The following is a 24,776-nucleotide window of genomic DNA, read 5'->3' as shown; positions in this document are numbered from 1 at the left end:
AGTAGAGAAATGAATTTTGTTATAAGTCGCTTTAAAAATTCAAACTACTCACAAGATCTTTGAAGTTTCTTGTGTCTGCCCTCAGCTGAGATTGTGTCACAGAGTAACGTGGGGTTATGTCCTCATGACACTTTTTTAATTGTAGCAAAATGAAATAAGTAGTGGACTATGAATTAGGACACCTAGAATTAGTATTTCCTGCTGAATCTGACAGTAGAGATCAAATCAAACCACCTATCTGAACTAAAAGCTTTTAATTTTTAAAATAAAGGGGTTAAAGACATCTAACATTCCTAATGGACTAGGAATATAATGCACAGACCTCTATTTCATAATAAGTGAATGTTAAATTAGTTTTATTTGACGTACCTAGTAATTTTTGTCCTTTATTATTCTGGTTTTATTTTAAAGTATTAAAATGGATACCCATAGATTTAAAATAACACACTATTTATATTAAAATATGCTATTTTATATACTTAAAATACTATTTTGAAAATACACTATTTTAATATACTTTCTAAATTCATTGGAATAGCAAATTACTTTTAGCAAAGAAGTTTTAAAACATCTCAAAAAATTTTTTGGTAAATGGTTGTGGAGTTATTCAGACATAATAAGTTGCACCTGCAACCTCCTGGGTTGCAGGGCATTGGGCATTGTCCTTCCTTAATTCGACAAGTACTGACTGAGTGTCCGCTATGTGCCATGCCAGGCAAAATAATGATGAACAAAAGAAATGTGCTGACCTCCTATTGTGTACAGGCAGGTGAAGTGTCAGGCATTAAACAGGGAACCACACTGCAGTTACATAGTGCGGTGGCCATCATGAGAACAGGTGTGTGCAACAGCGAGGTTTCATTTAGGCCAGGGCAACCAAGGGGACAAGTCCGTGAAAATGAATGAGACTTGAACAGTAAATAGGTGTTATGTACTCCTAGTCAATAATTAGGAGTCTGATTTTATATGTTTGAAAGTTTATATTCTGGTTTATGGGTTTAAAAGTTGTAATATGAACTCTTCGGAGTAATACAAAATTCAAGAGCTTAGAAGAAAGATTGGCTGGAAATAAGAGGTTGTTTCAGTCACATCCTCAAGCATACTTGGGCAAACATCTGTATACACTAAAAGTTCAGCCAAACCAATGAGCATGAACTTGGCATTAGCAGCCAGCTACCAAAAGGCGGTATTCCCAGATGATCTGAGCTCAGTGGTTCACTGGCTGCACACGCGCTCCTCCTTGGAATTTTCTCTCAGAGCTAGAGCGCAGATCTGGCAACTGGCCTGGGTGATGATAGCACAGTGTGAGCCCATAGAAGCCCACTTTCTCCTCTCTCTTTACATGTCCTTATTGACTGATAAATCTATTTACTTTGGAGAGTCATCTCGTCAACCACAAATCTGTTGTCTCTCAAGATGAAAATCTGAAGCTTCTTAATAGCCATTTGGTAGCATCATGTAGCAATTCATCACAGAGAGTACAAATAAAATAATAATAATTGCCACATGGGCATTTTTTCCTGGCAGGACAATGCTTAGTCTTGTTAAAGACTTGAAGTCATGTACTCTTAAGTACATCTTCTTCTAAAAGATGACAAGAAGTACTGGCAGTCCCACTGTAATTAAAAAGCAAACAGACCATCACCAGAACACACCTCTTTGATTACGTGGGTGAGAGAACTGAGTATCTTTGAAGTTAACAATCCCTTATAATTCCATAACGGCAAGAATTATAACCCAGATTACCTATCTCTCTGGACATATAGGCTACACAGCATATTGCATAGCAGTGAAGAAGAGCATATATTTTGGAGCAAAACAAACATGGGTTCAAATCCCACCCCACGATCCTTTAAGGCACAGGTGGCAAACACAAGGCCCGAGGGCCAAATCCGGCCCTCCACCTTGTTTTATCCGGGCCGGAACCTTGTTTCTACCCAGCGGCAGTGCCCAGCTGCCTGCCCCTAGATAAGGAGTAGTTGCATTTATACCGTCCTAAAATTACATTTGGCCCTTTGAAGGTGACTGTGAGGCTGATGTGGGTGGCCCCTGGTGAAAATGAGTTTGACACCACTGATCTAAGGCAAATTATTTAATGTGGAGTGTGGAGCCTTGTGACAAAGGTTCCCCACTCCGCATCTAGAATACATCTTCCCTTTTCTTCATTGTACAGGATGTCATTTTGCTTAGTTGCTGGGGTGGGGATTTGAAAAAGTTTTCCCTAAAGGAGATAAACGGCTCTTCTTCTGCTAAGCATTGTCTTCTCTGGATGTGGTTTCTGAAATGGGACAACCATTGACTGATCATGAAAGGAATGAGCCTAAAATAGGCTTAGATACCAAGGGCACAGAACAGAAATATGGAAAAAATTCTGACTCTTGGCCCATCTGAGGCCGTGTTTCTTCCCATATGATTCCTTAAGCATACCATTCATAATGACAAACTGTAAGGTTTATTTCTATGCTTCATTAAATGAAGGTCATAATAGCTGTATCATTGAGGTGTTACAAGAAGTTAATGATGTAATGTTTACAACTAATTTAGCGAGATGCCTGGTGCAGTTCCACACATGACAGAGAACTCGGGTCACCCTAGACCAGGGCTCCTTGTGAAATCTCCCTGCCCTGCAGACAAGTTAAAAGTGTCAATAGATATTAAACCGGAAATTACACTTGACACACCAGTATATAATAGACATGATGCTTCAAGATAACAGACCAAAATATAACATTTCAAATATTTTAGTTATTTTTTAAAGTGGATCTACAACTCTTGAATCAGTTGCCTGAGGAAGGAATGATTGGAAGTATTTCTTGGAGAGGGCGGTGGTGTGAGTTCTCCTGGCTACACATGAACACTCCTGGTGGGAGAAACCATCTTCTACCTTCTCAAGGCCAGAGAGGAATGTCAAGAAAACTAGTGAGGGTACTAAACATATGTGCGCTGCAGTTTATAACAGGGTGTGGAGAGAGACGGATCCAACTGGTCTGAGAAATATGACGCGTGAAATAAGCAATTGACTACCCCCTGCTGATGGTTAAGCTAAAGAGAAACTCCAGTGGATTTTACCTTCTTGGGGCAAAAGACAAGGAATATTTCCAGTGAACTAGATGTAGGCCATCCATAAAAAAAGAATACCCAGAACTTTCCAATAGAGCCACCAGGAGGGGCCATCTGGCTTCAGCAGAGAGAAGCTAAGGGATTGCTGTATTCCTAGAGGCTTAGGAAGGGGAAAATAAAAAGCCAGAGAAGTATAAATTATTCATTTTCAAGAGAAGTGTGATCACCCAGTGATGCTGGACAGATGGCCTTCAAAGAACCTACAAAGGCAACCTTGAAAGAAAAAGTCGTGTGAGCCCCTGCTGGTCCTGGAGAGCACAAGGCCATCCCCTTATAGCACGGCGAGGACTCCCCAGCTCCTCGTACTCTCCCCCACCCCGTGCAGATTCCTGGCCTATTGCAGGCCTTAGGTGGGAAAAAAGACTACTTTCAATAAGATGGAACTTTTCACCATTTCATAACTTTGACATTCTGTAAACTGAGTTGAGATTCTTTTGTGACACAAAGACATTCTAGGACTTTTAGTTTCTATCCAAGTTTTTATCTAGAGGTATGGGGAAAAAAAAACTACTGCATGAACAGGCTTAAAGGAAAAATAAAAATCAAAACAAGTTGCTTATATGTTTATATCCCATGAGTTTAGCTCTTTCAATGCACCGATTACACAGCTTCCTATTATGAACTCATTATGTGCTCTGCACTCAGATAAGTGTCTCAGAAATGAATAAAATTAGACAAAACCACCATTTCACTAAATTGAATATTGCTGGGGTTGTAGAGACTGGCTCTCGTCTATCATTGCATCCATTACAACAGCGCAATCCCTCCTCTAAAACTTTGGAAACAGTTGATGGAGCTAGAAATGGCAGTCATAAAATAATTAGAAGATCTGAGTTCTAGTTAAAGTTTCACTGCTGAGAAACAGTATAATATGGCCTATTTCCCTAGTCTTTGTGGTGCTTCTTCAGCATTTCTGTGAATTCAAAGGGAACAAGCTTGACAGGATAATTTCTGGGTTTAAAATTCTATAATTCTATAGCAATATTATTGTAACAACCCCAAACTAAAAACAACCCAAATGTCCATTAAGTGATGAATGGATAAATAAAATACAGTGTATCCATACAATGGAATATGACTGCTAGTAAAGAGAAATAATGTAGTGATGAAACCAGAAAAGTCAGCCTGTCTTTTGCTGTCTGTCACTACCAAAACCAATAAGTAGAGACAAGGATTGAATCTTTATTGGGAGATACATCCAGATACTGGTTATCTGAGAAGACAGTGGGTTATGTACCCTCAAATACCATCTTAACATCTCATTACAAGCTGACCTTTTTATAAGGAGAAGAAAGGGTAGGTAAGAGGTTTGGGAGGGAAAGGTTAATTAAATAAGAGTTGCAGTCTGGGAGCAATTTCTCTAGCACTTCTTTATCTGTGGATCAATAATTCTTTATCTGTGTGACTGATGTTTCCTCCCCAGAACACAGTGGCTCAGATACCATCTCCATCACTTGCAGACCCCTGGGGCACAAAGGTTGAATTGCTGGTTGACTTCCTGGAGTTATATAGGTTATGCTTTCCAGTTCCTGGAATAACAGCTTTCCAAATGCATTAATTACTTAAGCCTATCAACTATAACTCCAACTAACATCTTTAACTCTTTGAGTTTCCCCATCAGTGATAGAAACTACAGCATGGATAAGCCTGAAAACATGCCAAGTGAAAGGAGGCAGACACAAAGGCCACATCTGTATTTCAATTCACATGGAAGTCCAGAATAGAGAAATCTATAGACACATAAAGTAGATTAGTGATTGCCAAGGACTAGGAAAGAAAGGTGGGGTGGAAAAGGAAGCAATGGATAAAGAATATGAGAGTTCTTTTAGAAGTGATGAAAATGTCCTAAAATTCACTGTGGTGATGGCTGCACAACCCTGAGAATACACTAAAAACTCATAGGATGTACACCTTAAATCAGTGATCTGTATGGTATATGAATTATATTTCAATAATGTTTTTGAAATTTATCATGTTTGTATATGAATTAGAGGAAAAATTTGGTGAACACATTGAAGAAATGAAATGTGATAAAAATTTTAAAATAATATCCCATCCATTTTAAAAAAGATATCCTTCTTAATATTTTTATTTGTCACATTTTAATAATATACCTAATCTGGGATGAAAGAAAAAGTAAATAAAACCTTTTAGGATCAGAAGACTAATTTTACCATTTCTATCCTTCAACTCATAAGTCCTAATAGTAAAATTGTTCTTATTATTGATGGGTGAATAATGAAAACACAGGTAAATCTTAGTTTTTTAAAGGTTTTCCAGTTATTTTTAAGGTGAAAATACTTTCACCTCAATCTTCTAGTAAGAAGAAAAAAAAGACGTATACACTGAGCTCATACTGTGCACTAGGCCCCGTAAAAACCGAATTTGCACATATAATCTGATTTACTCCTCGCAGCAATGCTTACAAAAGTAGAATTATCCCAATGTCACAGAAGAATAAACCAATGCTTAAAAAAGGTGCAGTATTTTCACAAAGGTACACAATAGCACTCAGTAGATTTGGATTTTATTCTAAGTCATTAAGCTTTTTTAAAAAATACAAAAATTGTCGTGAATTTTAATTATTTCTATATTTCTACAATGTCTCTCTGTATAGTCTCTCAGATTCAGTATAAACTCACCATCCTAGCCTTAATGTCTTTGCTAACCTGGCCCTATTTCTTATCATTTCTCAGGACTTCAATAATAAGTTCTCAAAGCCACCATTGGATTTGTCTTTCTGTTCATCATATAGAATTTTCTTATCATTTAAATAAGAATGGAGGGTGGGGGTGGGTAGAGCAGGGAAAGGTGGTGGTGGGAAAGTGGAGATAACTGTACGTGAACAACAATAAAAAATGATAAAAAAATTAAAAGGTAACTTGCTAAAATAAAAAAGTGTATGTCAAAGAAAATAAGTTCTATTTTTTTAGTGGGAGGTCCTAGTTTGAAGTTAAGCTGATATTCTGACTTATCTGAACATGTTTTCTAAATGATGGGCAAGGCTTTCAGGCATTCATTTCCTGAATAGATGGGGCTGGAAGAAAGAAAGAAACATGGCTAGTGGCTCTGAGGCAATATGTGTTCCCTTCTGGCCCCATGGACTGGTGTTGGGCTTTCTGAAGAAAAGGCTACAAGCAGGAGCAATAAACAGCTCTTTTCTTGAGGAACCACAGAAACATGGTCCATATTGTTTACTTCAGTGCCCAAGTAATAGATTGTTAAATGGAGTCAGGTCGAGGCACGTTCTTCTCATAACTATGCGGAACACAGCATGAATGTGGACCCAAAAAGGCCTGCTGGAATTCAGCAACACTTTCTCCTAGAGAAACTGGCATTTGAAATATTAGAAGAAAACTCCTTTCAAGGATGTGAACATGAGCGTTCTCCCACCAAACACCAAAGTCACTAGAATTGAGGCGTGGTCTCCCCTTAGTGACCTCACCTTGCTGATGTCAATCAACATCAGCAAGCAATTTGAACTCATGGACCTGAGAGACTACAGAGAACACGGGTGGAACAGCCTCTGTTGGTTCACATAAATGTGTAGGTGAGATTTTGCACGGGGCTGAGTTTCTATAATGTGAGAAGGTACGAGTCAGTCAAATTGATTTTATTGTGTTTAATGTGACTCATTAGCACACATGAGCTATAGAGGATGTGAAAATGGAATTATAATTTGAATTCTGTCTACTTTATCGAATGTATCTGTCACTTCATGCTTGTCCCTTCTTCAACTTGTATTGTCCTCTCCCTTGGGTGCACTTTTTAAACAATAAGTGTAAATTCATCATGGCAGTATTATGCATGTTTCTTCCTCTATATTGGTCAACACGGCTGCAGGAGCGTTTACTCCAACGCTCTCAGTTTAGGATCATTGTGATCACAGCTCATGGAAGGTAAGTCATTTTCCCACGTTAAATCGTGCAGCTAAAGTTAGATGGACCACCTGAATGGTATTCAGGTTCTCCCACTTAACATTTTTTTATGATTCCACATTCTCTACCTAATAATTCACTATTTATCCTGCCCAAATTGGAAGTTAAGCAGCAAAACAGCCACCAAGCAGCCAATCTAATGAAAAGGAAAATTAACACTGAGTGTCTACTATGTATAAGGAAATGTTCTAAGTAATTTGCTCTTAGTCTTTATAACCACTTTTAGTATAGGTATTAATATTGCTATTTTATAAATCCAGGTCTGTCTAGTTAAAATTTCTTGCCAAAGAAGCCACAAAGCACGCCATTGGTCTTCAATTAACCAGGTGTGCCGTGAACATAAAACTTTCTTATGTTAGAGTTTCAAAGATCAAATTCTTTGATGATGTAGATATCATCAAAGAATTTCAAGTAGCAAAAATCTGTCAAGAATCTCTCTAAAGTGCATCTTGCCAAAAGTAAACCTAATGGCCATTAAGATTTGACTGGAGATTTTGCCAGGAGATTGGGAAGAACCCAAAAAAGACAGTGTAAAGAATTCTTAAATTCCTTTCATATGTGTACAGTTTGTTCACCAGGGAGAAGCTTTGATCTAGCAATCAGATAATCTAGGAAGTAATTTAAAATTCTTCTCAATATCTATACTATCCTCAGGGCAGGACACAAAGGCTTGTCTATTATTTTGATTCACATAAAAAGAGCAGCTTGGGCTTTGGGCGGTATTGACTTCTTCAGCTTCCAATTTGAACAAGGCAGGAAGTAGCTAAAGATTAACAAAGTAAGCAAACTTGTTTGCTGTGTAAACTGTGGGTAAGTTGGAGACAAACGTCAGGAATTCTGAACCCTTGGGCTGGGCTGTGTGGTTTCTATAGCAACTAATGATAGAAAATGAGGCAAATGGAGTGACTCATAAGAAATGTTTCTACCGAGTTCTCAAAGGCCAAATATGGTCATTGGGAGACCTTTAAAGAATAGAGTCACTGATGTCTTACTAATCACATTCAAAGGGCACAGTGTTCCTCAGTAAGAGCAGCTCTCTCCATGAGCAACCAAAGAGGCATATTCATTCATTTGTGAGGAACAGTGTGGTGTCCTTACTATTCACACATGGCTACTCCTTCCCAAAGCCCCACTGTCAAAGCATTGGAGAACATCAGTGTGTTATTGCTTGACCACACTGTACATGGTGACAGGGGTCAGGTCCACAGGGAACTGGACAGTGATTTAGGGGGTGGGGGCTTGCACTGTTGCATGAGCCAGATTCATTTCTGTTGGATCAGGGTGGCAGTGGGTGTTTGGAGGAGAATGAGGGGATCCACTCTGGATCTCTAAAAGGAAGTCGGAGGCCCACAAACAGTCCGTCTGCAAAGCACCTCGCCACGCCTGTCCTACAACTGCTGCAACTCGTCAGTAAGGCTGCTCTCTGGCTTCGTGCCCTGCTGACCTTCTTTGCTGTGTCCCAAGAACCTGTGTCCCAAGAGCTTCTCCGTGACAGATTTCTTTTCCCACTTTTTCACTTTTAGCCACTTCCCTATTTTTTGTCTTTTCCACATCATTGGTTAAGGCTTCCTTTAAAGCTCATTGCCACATTTTCATTATTTTTCTCAATATTCACTCTTATCTCTTATCCCATCTACTTTCACACAACAACCATAGTGAGCTTTTAAAAATATGGATCTATTTTGCCATCCTTCTCCTTGAAATAGTTCACTGACTTGGCTTTGCTCTAGAATTAAAGTCCAGACAGGATGAGCTCCACCCCAGACACCAGGCTTGCCTTCTCCACCTCCAAGCTGCCAAGCTACTTCTCTTGTCTCAGGGCCTTCGAATACCCAGACCCTTCTGCCTCTTCCTCCCATTCTTGGCCCGCCTGAGACACCCTTCGGGTTTCCCACTGAGAGTCCCATTCTCACTCAATACAGACCAGTGTTAATTAGGTCTTCTCTGATAGTCTCACTCATAGCACCCTGTACTTGAGATATATTGTAGTCTGAAATTATATGTTTGTGACAAGTATTTGATCCTGCAAATGCAACTGCAAGGCAATACAAATCTATTTCATGTTACTTTATACCCATGACCTAGCACAGTATCTGGCTACATACGTGTTGGTTAAATCAAATTGAATTTACCTCATTTAAAGGTAGTGGGAAGGGGTAGAAAAGTAAAGTGTTTATACTCCTAGGTACTGCTTGTCTTTTAAGTAGAGATTACAAAAGCACATCACGCAAAAGATATCCCTTACCTCACAATTTGTGGAGCATGTTTAATCACATAGTAGGCTATTTTGGGAAGATGTATGATGCAAGCTCTTGATCATATTATGCCCAGAAGAAACGACCACACTTGTCTTGGCTAATCCTGGTCTTGAATCATTTCCTGTTAGCTCTGAAAGTGCCTCGAATGCAGTACCAGACTCGTGGGGAAGGTTCTCAGTTTTGAGCAGGTTGAGTTGGCTCTGTGATGTCAGTCCTGCGTTGCAAACAGACCTCCACCATTCAAGTGCATTTCTCAAGGAAGCCCTTGGAATTGGAATTGGTGAGGCGGTTTGAGACTGACTAAAACAGTGTGCCAAAGAGAGGTTCTCCGAAAACTATTTTGCATAGCAATAAACTGCCTTTAAGCCATCCCTAGAGCTATGATAAAAATACAGAGCAGATTCATTCAGAAGAAATTTTCATTATAATAAAAGATGAAAATGGAAGTATTTGCAACCTGAAATGTTGGTTGTTTCTGTTCCAATGCTTTCAACTTGAAGTCAGGATGAAGAGCTTGGGAGCAGGGAGAGGGAAAATTACTTAACAATCACTCTCTCTCTTTATCAAAGAAGGAGCCTCTGAGAGAGGTGAAGTTCTTTCCTTTATTCAAATAAAGACAATGCAGCTGTAGGTGAGATGACTTTCCCAGTACCACAGAACTAGTGAGTGACAGCACCAGCGTGGAAATTCAGAGCACAGTGAAGTTCCAGGGGTCCAGGTCTGCTCTGAGCACAGTGTTTTCGGGGGCTTTCAGGCTTCCATTGAACCAGGAAAAGCTGTTGCATCCCCAGTACAATTGTAATGTTGAGAAATGATGTGGAGATGCTTTCCTTTCTAAAATGTCAAGTTAAAATAATTGGAATGAAGTGTGCCATTCTGTTGATTGGATAACAGGTTTGGGTACAAATCCCAAGAATTACATTTGTGACTCAAAAGTGATGAAATGTTGGCCAGTTCAGATTATATTTGTCTTTGAATTATCTTTCACTCCTAACAGCACTATATTTTGTCTTTATTTTTAGCACTTAGCACATTGCCAGTGGCAGAGGAGGCCCACTAAATGTTTATTGAAGGAGTTAACAAAATAAAATTATGTCCTCTAAGATACAGGCATCCTTCCATTTTACACTTTTTACACAGAGACATAACATTTAGAAAAAATACACGGTAGCTTTCTAAAGGCACCTTGGTGCAGAGAAAAGTATGTGGGCTTGGAGATAGGAAGACAAGTCAGGTTTTCACCTCCAATGCTGCCTATGTGAGACCTTGGGCAAGTCACGTGTGACATGGGAATGACAGCAGATACCTGCAGTGACTTATAATCAAATGAGATTCATTTCTACAGAGCCACTCTCACAGTAGGTAGTTAGCAAATATTATCCCCAACTCATACCTTAACTCTTAAATCAAGATTTAAAAATAATTGTTACCACTTAATTCTTGAAAGAAAACATGGAGTCCTAAAAGTTTATTGTTTGTAACACTGGCTTCAGCTAACGCCAAAGTGTTTAAAATGCACAGAAAATTTTTGAATGATCTGAAAAATCATTCAAGTAAAAATATATAAAGAAACAATATTTTGTAAGTGTGAAGTGCGTGAATACCTTAATATACTAATAGAGCACAGTAATGCCAATACATTTAAGAAAAGAAAAATTCTAGTTAGTTTCCTCTGTAAAATAGTATTTTTGTAATAAGAAATTCTATTTTAATATTGTGAAATGGTAAACTTCCTGTGTTCGAAGTTCATTATCATTGCCCTGCCCTGTGAAGATGATAATGGTCAGCAAAACAGAGCTATTTTGGTACTGAGTTAGGCTGTACAATCTTCCTCATCAGCAAAATTGAAGGGAGAGGCAAGAAAAGCTTTCATGTTTGCAATTAGGCTTTGATATTTAATAGTAAAAAAACCCAGAGCTTTTTGTTGATCTAAGACAATTTGATATTTCAGGGAAAAAGACAATTCATATGAAAAATGTCTTAGATTTAGTTTTGCTACTATGCAGGAAAACACACTTAGTGAAAACAATAGCATGTATTTACTATAGGAGAAGATTCTCAGGTGATTTTTCACCCTTCTTAAGTGCAAATGTCCAGAATAGTATTTGTTTGTTTTTACTTTATTCCAGAAAAAATCACCTTAACATAGCTTTAATTACTGTATTGCCTAGGAGTTCACATTGTGATTATCCACAGGATTAAAATTTAATACCATTGTTCTTTGTTCATTTAGCATTCAACAATCATTTACTGATTATTTACTACTCGGAAGGCACAGGTATAGGTTCTAAGGACCAGTGACCTACAAGAAAAAAGTATCTTACCTTCATTAAGCTTACATTCTAGGTGACTGTTCCCACCCTGTTAACTATAATTCATGCTTTGTATAAATTGTGGTTACACAATACTGAAGTGACATGGTTTGCTATTGTCTTATGATCTGGTCTACCCACATCAAATAGGTTATACACACACACACACACACACACACACACAAACACAAACACATCTACTCCACATGCAGCCATATTTTAAGTTCAACTCAAAGTCAAGGTGAACTGATATTTATTGAGGCCCAATTTCATAATAGACATCATCCTGGAGTTCTGATGAAAGAGACCAAGTCCTTCCCTCAAGGAGAAAACAATTGGGAAATAATGGGAGACAAGACTTGTAACAAAATACCTGCCAGCAAGTGCAGAGAAAAAAGCACTGATGCACAGCCTTGAAGTTTAGGAACTACCTTTACATGGCAGACATTTGACTTAGCCCATAAAAGATGTCAAGTGTGGGGTCAAGTGTGTTTCAGGGAGGCAACAGTGACCTTGGCATCATCTGGGAGCTTGTTGATAAAGCAGAATCTCAGGCTTTACCAGAGACTTCCCGAGGCTTGCATTTTAAGAAGATTCCCAGGTGATTTATATGCGCATTAAAGTTTGAGAAGCACAGGACTGGAACACAGAGGATGAAAAGTGTGGGTCTTGTTTTCCTACTTGGGCCAGTGCAGCTGCAGCACAGAGGAGGATAAAAAGGCAAATGCAATTGATGTTACTTTCCGAAGGGCTCTAATGGTGGAAAACTCCAGATCTTTGCTTTTAGGTTTAAATCAAATATTTATTTGAGTAAATCTAACCTTTTGAGTCAGACAAAAATAGCTGTAGTGAAATCAAAGTAGTAATCTTGTATCAAACTGGGACACAGACAAATTCTAGTCAATCAATAAGTATTATCCTAAGCAGAATTAACGACTTCTTCTTTTGAGGTTATTGCTATCACGTGTATTTTTCTTTTGTTGTACTTTACTGCCTTATGTATAATGATTTATGTATGTGTCTGGCCTTCTCCCACCCTTCTCCAATGTATCACTAATATTTTAAAGCAGAAACTGTTTGCCTTCACGTCTCCTGAACCAAATTTTCAATCAATGATTGAAATAAACTAAGTTACAGCTATGCAATCATTAAGAGTGAGGCCATAGCTTATTCCCAAATTACTTACAGTTCAATATTACAGCTAAAAATGTTGTTAATTATTTATTTATTCAAGAATTAGTTGCCAATGTCAGGTGTTTTCTGCCTCCCCTTTCTGGTGCCTGAGCATTTTCTCCTTTTACTGCCTCTCAGCATCTCCAGTCCCCATATGCATCCTATCCTCTGAACAGAGTATGTGATTATTGATTACGTAATCATCAACAAACCCCATACTCAGTATCCTCTCAACAGAAAATAAAATTTCCACTTCCATTGACATATGCCAAGATTACTAGCAATTGATGGCCATAGGTGGTAGATACAATAGCTTCTTATGTCGAATATAAGTTAAAGGCTCACCGAAAGCTTCTTAAGAAATAAGTTCTGATCCAGGATAAGAAATAATTGCAGGTAAGATACGAGTGAGGCCATCCATGAAGACAGAATGAGTGAAAGTATAGTAAGAGAAATGGTTTGTAACAACTGGCTGGCAGTGAGTAATCTGGCCTGAAATGGAGCTTAAGAAATATTTTTTGATTGAGTCCATGTTAAGATGATGAGGTAGATACATTAAGAGAGATCCAATCATAGAGCACTTCGAATGCCAGGCTAAGGAAGTCGAACTTGATGCTGTAGGCAGTAGGTACACTTTGAAAGTTTTGAGACAAAAAGTTATGCGTGTAGAGTGAGTTTTTAGAAAGCTAACTCTAGCTATAATGCAAAGGAAACATTGAAGGGCAAGAGCTGAAGGCAGTGAACTCCCTCAACAATGAGATGATAACAGAGGCCCGGGCAGGGTGACTGCTGACCAGGGGAAAATGACTGATCAAATAATAGAGGAGTAAGAGAATGCATCCTCAAAGGCTGTTGATAGTTCCCCCCAAATTATCTCTAAAACCCAATTATTTCTGTCCATTCCCACTCTCGCGTACTCCAATTTGTAAAATTAAAATAGCCACCTAAAAGATTAACACTTTTATGCTACTGCTACCCACTTACCCTTTTCACAAAAGGTTGTCGACTCAGCTTTTCAAACCACAAACCAGAATGCTGCCATTCTCCAGGCTGGAAGTCTTCTATGGCTCTCCTTGCGGGACAGTGCAATGCAAACTCTGCAGCATGGCTGGCGTGACCCGGCGCCGTCAGCGTTTCTAGCACATGCTGTTCTTCCCCCTGTTTTCTGGGGTCCACCAGGAGCAGCCTGTTCCCACCTTCTCGAACAACCTACGCTTTTCCCAACACAGAATCTTCTCATGAAATAGCCCCATTCTTTGAATTGGTCTCTTTTCCATCACTCGTCAAAATAACTTCTACTTATCCTATACGCTGTGGCTGATATCGCAAGAGAGCCTCTTCCTTAGTCACTAGGCCTGTAAAGTCAGGAATATTTAGAAAGTCCTTAAAAATAATTTGGAAATTGATTAGTAATTCTAATGTTTCAAGAGAGGTGAATATCCTTATATTTTGTTGCAAAATCCAAATCTCATTTTTTAACATTTTATTTATTTATCTTTAGAGGGGAAGGGAAGGAAAGAAGGAAACATCAACGTATGGTTGCTTCTCCTGCATCCCCTGCAGGGAACTGGCCCCTGCCAGAAACTGGCCTGCAACCCAAGCATGTGCCCTGACTGGGAATCGAACCGTGATCGTCTGGTTCGCAGGCCCGCGCTCAATCCACTGAGCTACACCAGCCAGGGCTCCAAACCTCATGTTTAACTCCTCATATTTTATTGTAATAAAATATGTATCATGTAAAATTTAACATTTTAACCATTTTTAAGTGTACAGTTCAGTAGCATAAAGTATAGTCACGTTGTTGAGCAGTTATTACCACCATCTATCTCCAAAACTTCTTCATCTTTCCACACTGAAGGTCTGCACCCAATTTATCAAAAAATAACTCCCCATTGCTCCCTCCTCTCAGGCCCAGTCTCTGTGATTGTGACAATTCTAGGTCCCTCATATAAGTGGACTCACACGATCTTCAAGGCTCATTCTAGCATGTCAGAATTCCCTTCCTTTTTAAGACTGAATAATATGCAACTGTATGCTTAGATCACACTTTGTTTATCCATTCATCCACGGATGGACATTTGAGTGGTTCTATCTTTTGCCTATTGTGGATAATACAAATATAAATATGGATATACAAATACATGTTAAACTTCCTACTTGCAATTTTGGGGGTACATACCCAGAAGTGGAATTGATAGATCATTCAGTAATCACATGCTTACTTTTCTGAGGCGCTGCCATTCTGTTTTCCAAAGTGGCTTCATCATTTGACCTTCCCACTAGAAATGCAAAAGGGTTCCAATGTCCCCACATCCTGGCCAATCCCTGTTATTTTCTGTTTCTGTTTTTGTTTTGTCATAGTGGACATCTTAGTAGGTGTAAAATTCATACCACATTCCATAACATAGCTATAAATTTAAGAATTAGAAGAGCCATAGTCTCATTTTGTCTCAGTCCCTTAAGGTTATCAAGAATGATAAAATCCAGTAATTTATTACTTTTCCCATGGTGCACATCAGCATAGGGCTAGACCCATGTCTCCTGCTTCCCAAAATATTATGGAGCCTCTCAGACATTGAATACAAGAATGGGGAATCAAGATTGTTATGCACAGGGTGAGGGATATACATCAGGGATAAAATCAAATAAAATGAAATTGAGGCAAAATTCTTGTTTTGTACTTTCCTATGTTCTTATGAGGTTAGAGTAATATTGGAAAAGTTGGTGAATATCCTGGAGCCTCAGGTTCCTTGTCTATAAATTGGAGATAATAAAACTAGCCTTACAAAAATATTGCAAAAATTAAATGAAATTATTCAGCATCCTATATAGTTCCTGACACTGTGTAGGCATGGGATAACAATATGAATTTTCCCTTCACTACCAGTATAGGGCATAATAGTTGGCACATGCTAGATGCTAATGTAAAGTTTGCCAATGTGGCTTGCTTTGACAAGGAACGGAGTCTAAAACTGCCTTAGGCTTCATTTTATTCTGGTAATTTCTTTCCAGTTTTGGGTGGGTTCTAACAAAAGGTCAGAGGAACAACAGAAGCAGATGGCCTTCCTGAAGCGTGTGCCAAAGAGCTTCGTGTGTGTCTTAAGGGTGATGTCTCCACCCTTCACGCAACTTGGAGGCTCAAGGGCAGATCCCCAACATTGTGCATGTCCCTTCCTGAGCACTCCCTGGTGCAGACTCCAAGTCTGACAAGGAAAATGTGCTGTGGTCATCACAGGGGGAGAGAGCAGCTGCTCTGAGGTGGAGTCTATTGTCAAGGCTCTCCTGGTAACAAAAAGAGGAAAAGGCCTATCAAAGCATTTCCTCTTCATGGGAGCCATGTGCTTCCATTAATTCTTTTCTCTGAGTCAGTCTGTCTCCTTCAGGCTAATGTCTCTCAATATCCACTAACCCAGGGAACAGGACATTTTTAGCAGTTACATTTATACTCCTTCCAAACTGTAGTTTTTAATGAGAGGAACTAGCTCAAAAAATGTTCAGTAACATGTACTCGTATATTTCCTAAGGAATAAAAGATTGTGGTTAGAACAGTTAAGATTTTTCAGAATTCTGTTTATACCCATCAGCTGGGGACAATAGTGAAGTCTCTGCCCTTCTTACACCATCAAGAAATTCCAGCGAGACGACAGTGAATACTCTGAGTGTGACACTGGTTAAATTCACGCCTCGTGGAGGACATTCGCTAGCCATGGAAGTCAGGGAAGCAGTGTTCCTGAATGAATGACTAGTTTTGTGAAGCAAAGTTCTACATGAATGTCTGAGTCTTCTGAACCAAATTAACCTGCTATTGGAGTAAGTAAAAAAATATATTCCTAAATGAGTAAATGAATTAACCTGCATTTGATCCGGAGGAAGCAGTCCTGGAGGGCGGCTATCATTAATAAAGTAAAGTGTAGTTTCTCACACTGTACCCCTGTTCAGGATAGGATGATGTTACAGAGAGGGTGGATGGTGAGCATGGTGTGTGCACATAGGGAGACAGAAAGGTAGAACTTGATAAATGCTTAGGTAGCACTGTTATGGTGAGAGTACCTAGGTGCTAATATGGTAGATTGCAAAAAAAATGTGGAGGATAAGCAAGATGCCCTGGTCAACAGCCTGCAATTACCAGACATGTGAGTGAGGCCCTCCGATATCCCCTAGCCACCAGGTGACCTGACAGCTGGCCACCTATGCATGAGAAAATCCAGCAGAGGACAGGTGACCTGGCTCAGGCCAGGCAAGCCCTCAAGCTACCCCCACCAAATCATGAACTAAATAGAGCAATTGTCATTTTGAGTTACTAAGTGTTGGGCGGGGGGGTGGTTAGGCAGCAAAAGCCCTATGTTGCAGTGGTCAGTGGATACGAGGTCTCTGCTGTGAGGCTGGCTCTTTAAAACCTGCTGACGCCAGGACGAAATCATCCTCAAGCCCCATTCTCCCTTTTGCTCTCACTTCGAATTTGCCCTTGTGCTTGGTAGTAAATTGTTCTAGTAGGTAAATAAACCAGGGGTCCTTATTTACATTGCAGACTATGAATTTGATGAGGGTGAATGAGTCTCTGTAAGTCTCTCAACCTTGACACCCAGAGGGCTGAGTTTCCGGTCTTTCTTAGCCACAGAGCAGAGCTTTGAGTGGCAATACTTCCAGCACCTCGCTGTTCTGCCCAGGGAGCTGGCTCTGTCTTGGTGGTCTAGAAATTTTACACTCCTATCTGACAGCAACATTGAGTTTTTAAAATTGAAAGAGGAAAAACTGTTCAGTTTTTTTATATCATTTTCAAAATAATAAGAAAAAGCTATAAAGGAATAACGCTTCACTGAAAATAGGTGTGAAAAGCAATCAGTGGGACAGAGTAAACTGGTCCTGACATTTTGGGGGGATGATGAAGAATCCACACGCTGGGTTAGGAAGTCCCGGAAGTACAGCATGACCTTGTGATCCCTTAAGAAAGGTGATGATGTAGACATTTTCACATTTGAACATATGCAGAATAAAAAAAACAATGCTAGTTCATACCTACTCAATGAGGCCACAATCAACTTAAACTTAAAACTCAGGTGTTCAGATTGTTATTTTGACTACCTATTATACCACTCTTGCTTGGCTGACTGATTGTAGTCAGTTTATTTCATTAAATGATTGTTCAATCATTTATTTGGACTTTTAAAAAAAAGATTTATTTTTTTATTTTCAGAGAGGTGAAAAGGGAGGGTGTGGAGAACAGGACCAATAAAATGGCATTGGTCCAATCAAGATAGCATAAACTATATAAAACAAGGTGGAGTCACTCATGTCCACCAAAATGGCTGTCCGTCAGCCATGACACTTTGGTTCAAGAGGGAAACCATCTAAGTCAGAGCAGACACATCTGGCAAGGAGGCACATGTAAAATACCTACACACGTGATCAGAATAGCCATGTCTACAGAGTGGGACCACCATAGATAGGCTCCTGGAGGACTTCCACACTGACCAGCAGGGGTGTCAAGCAGAACAGCCATATACCATCCATAGGCTTCTGGGAAAATTGTCCACTTGCCATCAAGGGTGCCAAGACATTTATCAAAAGACCCAGAAGGGTAGAGAACACACCACTTTCAAGGTGTAGCTGAGGCAGCTTCCAGACCACTGCTGAGACAGCCAATCTCCACACACCACAGTGCTGCCCCATGCCACACTGGTCTCCCTTGGGGTCGGCTGCCAGAAGCTCAGCCCTGCTGGACTGATGAGGTCGCTTGCCCTGCGGCCTCCCTGGCTCCAGAGATCCTTCCTTGAAAGACACTGACACCTCCCTTGCCCTACGTGCTGTCTTTCAGACCCACAGACTGAGACTCTGAGACTCAAGTTCATTATCCCCCATTGATTGCTCTGCATGTGTTATATTTTTTTAAACTGTTAGAGTGTGAATAGGATATTAATGCATGTCGATGTTCTACTTTGAGTGAAACTACATTCAATAAAGACTGAGTGAAGAGCATGGATTCTGTGTGTGACTCTTGTCTATTCCTTGGTGCCAGGCATCTAGCCAAGCAGGTGCCTGGCTGACTTGTAGGAGAGACTCCATCACAAACGTGCACGTATAACAGAGGGAGAAAGAAAGGGAGAGAAACACCGATGTGTGAGAGAAACATCAATTGTTTGCCTTTCACATGCCCCCAGCTAAAGACCTGGCCCGCAACCCAGGCATGTGCCCTGATGGGGAATGGAACCAGTGACCTAAAAGGCTGGCACTGAGCCCGCTGAGCCACACCAGCCAGGGCAGTGTGGTCTTAATTGTTGGTGTGAAAAACACACATTTAGTTGTTTTTCTTTTCCAATTGAAATCAGACAATAGCCAATGACACTTGGTTTCTAAAAACATGTTGCAAGGCTTTATTCCACAAAGGTTCCCACACTTCTGCCTTAGCACAGATTATAGCACTCTCTAAGCCTGTGCCATTCTTCCTGAAATTCTTGTTAGATGAGGTAAGATGTATAGAATTGCTTTGGGGATCAGCACAGCCTGCCCCCGCCCCCATTTTGCATATCACTTGGAGTTTTTCAACCCTCCCACCATCATGGCCCCCCTCCTTCACGCTCGTCCACGGGAAATGCCCAAGTCACAGCAGTGACTGGCTATTCTGTGTCTGAAGCTGGAAGGAGAACAGGAGAAAACAATACTTTTCTGTCTCAGATCCATAACCAGAGATACCCAAATTATGTCAAGAAAAAGAGTGATGGGGGGGGTGGAAACAGAGACAGCTGTACTTGAACAACAATAAAAAATTTTAAAACGAAAAACAGAATTAGAAGCCACCAGCAATGCAGCTCACAGATGTTCGACAATCTTGCTCACTTCCACTGAACACTTTGAAGCCATTCATGGGCGATGGAAACAAAGCGCTCAGTGGCAGAAGCGCGCCATGGTACAGTGCCTTCCCAATGTTACTCTTTCCGCATGAACTATGGCTCATGCCTTGGTTTAGTTATTTAACCCTTAGTGGCCACCGCTGACTGAGCCCTCCGCTGAGACCTGAGGAGACAAACAGGATGCAGATGATGACTTGTTGATTTCAGATATTAATAAATTAATACATCAAACAAATACCTTATGTTTATGTGGAGTGCGTTATGTTCGTAGTCAACAAACACTTAGGAAGTACCTACCCCAGATTTAGCACAGCGAGGGACGCTCTTTGATGTTCTACCATGAACAAAGCACCAAGCTGTCTTGAAGCATCTTAAAGAATCTTTCCCTTCTAGGTACCTAACTTCTCCCCTTTCTCAACACATCACCTTATATTATACTTACGACAATCAAGAGAAATAAGTGTGAAGTTGTTCTGAGCTGAACGGTACCCCCTTGAAATCCATCTGTTAAAACCCTAACCCCCAGGATCTCAGAATGTGACTGTAATTGGAAATAGGACCTTCAGTGAAGTAATTAAGGGAAAATAAGGTCACGAGGGGGCCCCAGTCCCATCTGACTAGTGTCCTTATCAAATGAAGAGATTGAGGTGCAGAGACAGAAGGTCATGTGAAAACACAGTAAAATCCTGGCCAAAGGGAGAAGCTTTAAATTTCTGTTGTTTAAGCCCCCTAATCTGTAGTACTTTGTTATGGCAGCCCTAACAAAAGAATATAGGGGGTACTATTATCCTTATTTTATAGGTAATAAGTTAACGCTGAGAGGCATTAAATTATTTACTCAAAATGTACATGTTACTAGTGCATGGCTGAGACAGGATTAGTCCCGTTCCCCTTGTGCCCCGCACACTGCCCTGTTTCTCGTTCTACCACCTACCATGCAGCACATCCACTGTGCAGCGATCTAACGGCCAAGACCAGCACTAAGGAAAGTCGGGTTGCAGGTGTTTTTCCTCAGGCCCCTCCCACCTTTGGTGGTTGTTGTCTTTCCCCATTTTGTGTCCCCTTATCCCGGATTTCCATCTCCCTGTTCTTCTTTAAAAGTAAAACTGCCTTATCTCAGTGGAAGACATTTGCTGTCAGGAAGAAATTTGTTTTCTTAAGTTCCAGTTATATAATTGATTGTCAGCGATCAGTGCTAAGCCCTTCTTTTCAAAAGACTAAGGAATGAATTCTCCAGGACTGTAGGCAAGTGGTAGATATAGTTAATGGGAAGAAAGGCCATTCATTCACTTGGGAAACATATTTTGATTGCTAAGATTATGTGGCTTATGGGAATTTAGCTAACGGTGACCAGATAAGATTTGTTAGAACAGGTAGTATTTATGAGCAAAGTCAATGTAATGGTATTATTTGGATCAGAGAGAACAGGAATAACATTTTCCAGGATGAGGTACCAGTCACATCCTGGGTCAACATTGTGTGTAGTCAAAAATGTGTTGTGACCTTCAATGTGCCTGGGGAGGCACGGGTGAGTCAAAATGAGCCACGTTCCCACTCTGATCACAGTTTGTGTTGTTAGTCTAGGTCAGTGGTTCTCAATCCGACGGTACAGCCATATCACCTGAAGAGTGGTTTAAGGACAGATAGCAGGGGACCAGCCCCAGAAATTCCGAATCATCAAGTCCAAGGGCATGGATTCTAAAGTGCCCTCAGGAGATTCTGGTAGGAGTAGATGTGGACACAACCATGCGGCCAGATGTGTTGCGCAATGTTAGTGGGGAAGACGCCTTTCTGAACAGCGCTGAGACACCTCGAGTTCTTGACTCTCTGGGGTCAGCAGACGCCCCCCAACCTTCCAGGGGATGAAACCTGGTCGTACATACTGAACATGGACCACTTACAGGAGGGTGGGAGAGAAGGTAGTGGTTAGGAAGCAGAAGCGTTTCTCTCGGTAAAACATATGTATCGAAATAGACCAATACCGGACTGATATTGAAGGAGAAAAAAAATCCCGTGAAAAGTGATTAATCTGCACACACTGAAATTATTAAAATTCAAAAAAAATGTGCTGTCTTCAAAATATGTCCTTGTTGGGGTATGATTTTCAATTAATGAAAGAATTAATATAGGAAGAAAAACTCCAGCTAATGGCATGAAATCAACAGAAGGTCCAATTGTAACATAAGAAATTGTTCCCGACATCCAGTGCTCTTCGCAGTGAACTGTGGATCTTTGTAAAAATGCCCATTACTGGGCCCAATGCCTAGAGAGTTTGGGGCCAGGAATTTGTATTTTTATTATTTTTAAAAATCATTTATTTATGTATTTAAAATGCTTTAATTTTTAAATTACAGTTGACTTTTGGTTCTGTATTAGTTTCAGGTGTACTGCACAGTGGTTAGACATTTATACAAGTTTTAAAGTGATCCCCCCTTACGTCTTGCACCATTCTGACACCATACACAATTATTACAGTATTATTGACTACATTCCCTAAGCTGTATTTTACATCCCCATGACTATTTCGTGTCTACCAATCTGTACTTGTTTTCTTAATATTTTGTAAAGATTCTTTATTTATTTATCTTTAGAGGGGAAGGGAAGGAGAGAGAGAAAGAAATATCAATGTATGGTTGCCACTTGTGCGTCTTCTGCTGGGAACTGGCCTGCAACCCAGAAATGTGCCCTGACTGGGAATCGAACTGCAGTCATTTGGTTTGCAGGCTAGTGCTCAATCCACTAAGCTATACCAGCCAGGGCCCAATCTGTACTTCTTTTTTTAGATTTTTATTTATTTATTTATTTTTAGAAAGGGGAAGGGAGGGAGAAAGAAATAGAGAGAAACATCAATGTGTGATTGCCTCTCCGGCACCCCACACTGGGGTCCTGGCCTGCAACCCAGGCATGTGCCCTGATTGGGAATCAAACCAGGGACCCTTTGATTTGCAGGCGGGTGCTCAACCCACTGAGCCACACCAGCCAGGGCCAATCTGTACTTCTTAATCCCTTTATCTTTTACACCCAACCTCATAACCCCCTTTCCATCTGGTGGCCATCAGTTTGTTCTCTGTATCTGTGAGTTTGTTTCTGCTTTTGGTTTGCTCATTTACTTTGTTTTTTAGATTGCACATATAAGTAAAATCATGTTGTATACAAAGCACATGGTAACCATAAACCAAAAGTCTACAAAAGATATGCAAGAAATAAAAAGATAGAAATCCAAACACAACAGTATAGAAAGTCATCAATCTACAATGTACGAGAGGGAGAGAATAAAAAAGGATCAGGGAAGAACTATAAATACAGTCAGAACAATTAATAAAATGGCTATAACCACAAACCTATCAATAATTACTTTAAATGTAAATAGATGAATTGCTCCAATGAAAAGGTGAGTGAGCAAAGAAGTGGCATATATATATTTGGCCATTAAAAAAAAGAATGAAATCTTACCATTGGTGACACCATGGGTGGACCTACAGGGTATTAAACGAAGTGAGATAAGTCAGACAGAGAAAAGAATCTACACTTCTAAAAATGCCACAGGTGATTATGATTTCCACCCCTAATGGGGATTTGCTCAGTGCCTGGCACTGCTTGGATGTGGAAGAGACAGTCAAATTAACAGCCGGCCTTGCCATGCACACCCACCATAATAGAGGCAGAATAATTAAAAATATAGATGGGTCCGCAGAAAGTTATTTCCCTCGCATTCTGCCTTTAGTAACCATTAGTAATCAAAACTTTAAATTAGGCTTTCGTTCCACTCAAGAGACATTCGTGCCCCCTGTGCACTACTGAGCCCCAGCGAGAAGTCCTGTCCTGCAGGGGGTTCGGTTATTAGTTCCCATTTATGCAGAATGTGAGTTCTAAAGGAGATCACAGACACCGTCCACTCTGATCTATATTTTCCCTTACAGATAAAAATCCAGAAATTAAAGAGGAATTTGCTTAAGGCAGAGTTGGAAAACCCCAGAACCAGTCTGGTGGCTTTGTTTATCAAACTCCTGCTCTCTGCAGCCGAGGGAACACAGGCTCAGGAAAGTGGACCGTCACGCTCTCTGAAGGACTGTGAATATTTAGTGTGTGCGTGCGACATTAAGTTTAAATTAGTTCCTGGCTTTTGGGCCCCTCTGACAAAAAGGCTAGAGATCCATTCTGGCCAACATGGCCCCCACATGTGGTTGCTTGCTGTTTCTGTTGCGTGAACAGGTAAGGTGCAAACCCTGACTCCACTCCCCGGGTGTGAGAAAGGGAGTTAACTAAGTTATGTGCCCTTTTGGGAAACCCGTGTCTGACATTTGGAAGGGAAGAGGGGAACCCTGAAAGGCCATGAAATTCCTAAACCATGGCTTAATCATTTGTTTATTGATTACGCTTGCCAAGGGAACATCACACCCTCTGATTACCCAGTGACAGTGGAAAAAAAAAATACCAGACAGGCATGTGTCCTGGGCCCCTTTCTCAGTATTTCCCATCTACTGGGATAGGCTCCTGCAGATACTAACCCTCTTTTTTTCTGTAGACCTTTTCTCAGGGCTGTAAGCTGAGTGAAAGGCTGAACTCTGGGTGAAATGAAATAGTGGATCTGCAGTGGCTGATCTCCCCCGATGAGCAAACTGAGACCAAAGCGTTAACTGACAACTGCAGACTTGAAAGGTTACATCGAAGGAAGGTTGATACAATTAAAATGACTAAACTTAGCTCTCCTCCCTGTAACACAAGTGACAAATGAAAGAGATCAGATCAAATTGATTTTCTCAAAAGCCACGACTTCCTGTCTTTCTGACTGACTAGTGTATAAGTAATTGTCATTTAAAAGGGAAAGAGACGCTTAGTTTCTTTTAGAGAAACAGTCTAATCCAGTGGCTTGGAATCAAGGCTTTGGAGCAAGCCTTTCTGGATTTTAAGTCCTGGCCTCAGCTGTGCGTCGTTGGGCCCGTTACATCAGTTTTGTTGCACTCCTTACGTATGTACATGTGGACACACACCCGCTCCTGTGCCACGGTGCTGACTAAGTGATCTAATGCTGATTAAGCGATCTGATTAAGTGATCTAAACAGTTTAGAAATGGTCTGGTAAGCAGCAAAACTCAATAAAAATTGTTATTGTCACCTTAATGATATG

This window comes from Sturnira hondurensis, unplaced genomic scaffold (genome assembly GCF_014824575.4).
Source record: "Sturnira hondurensis isolate 20B ecotype Veracruz unplaced genomic scaffold, ASM1482457v3 Scaffold0008640, whole genome shotgun sequence".
Classification (NCBI taxonomy): Eukaryota; Metazoa; Chordata; class Mammalia; order Chiroptera; family Phyllostomidae; genus Sturnira; species Sturnira hondurensis.
Note: the sequence above shows the minus strand (reverse complement) of the source record.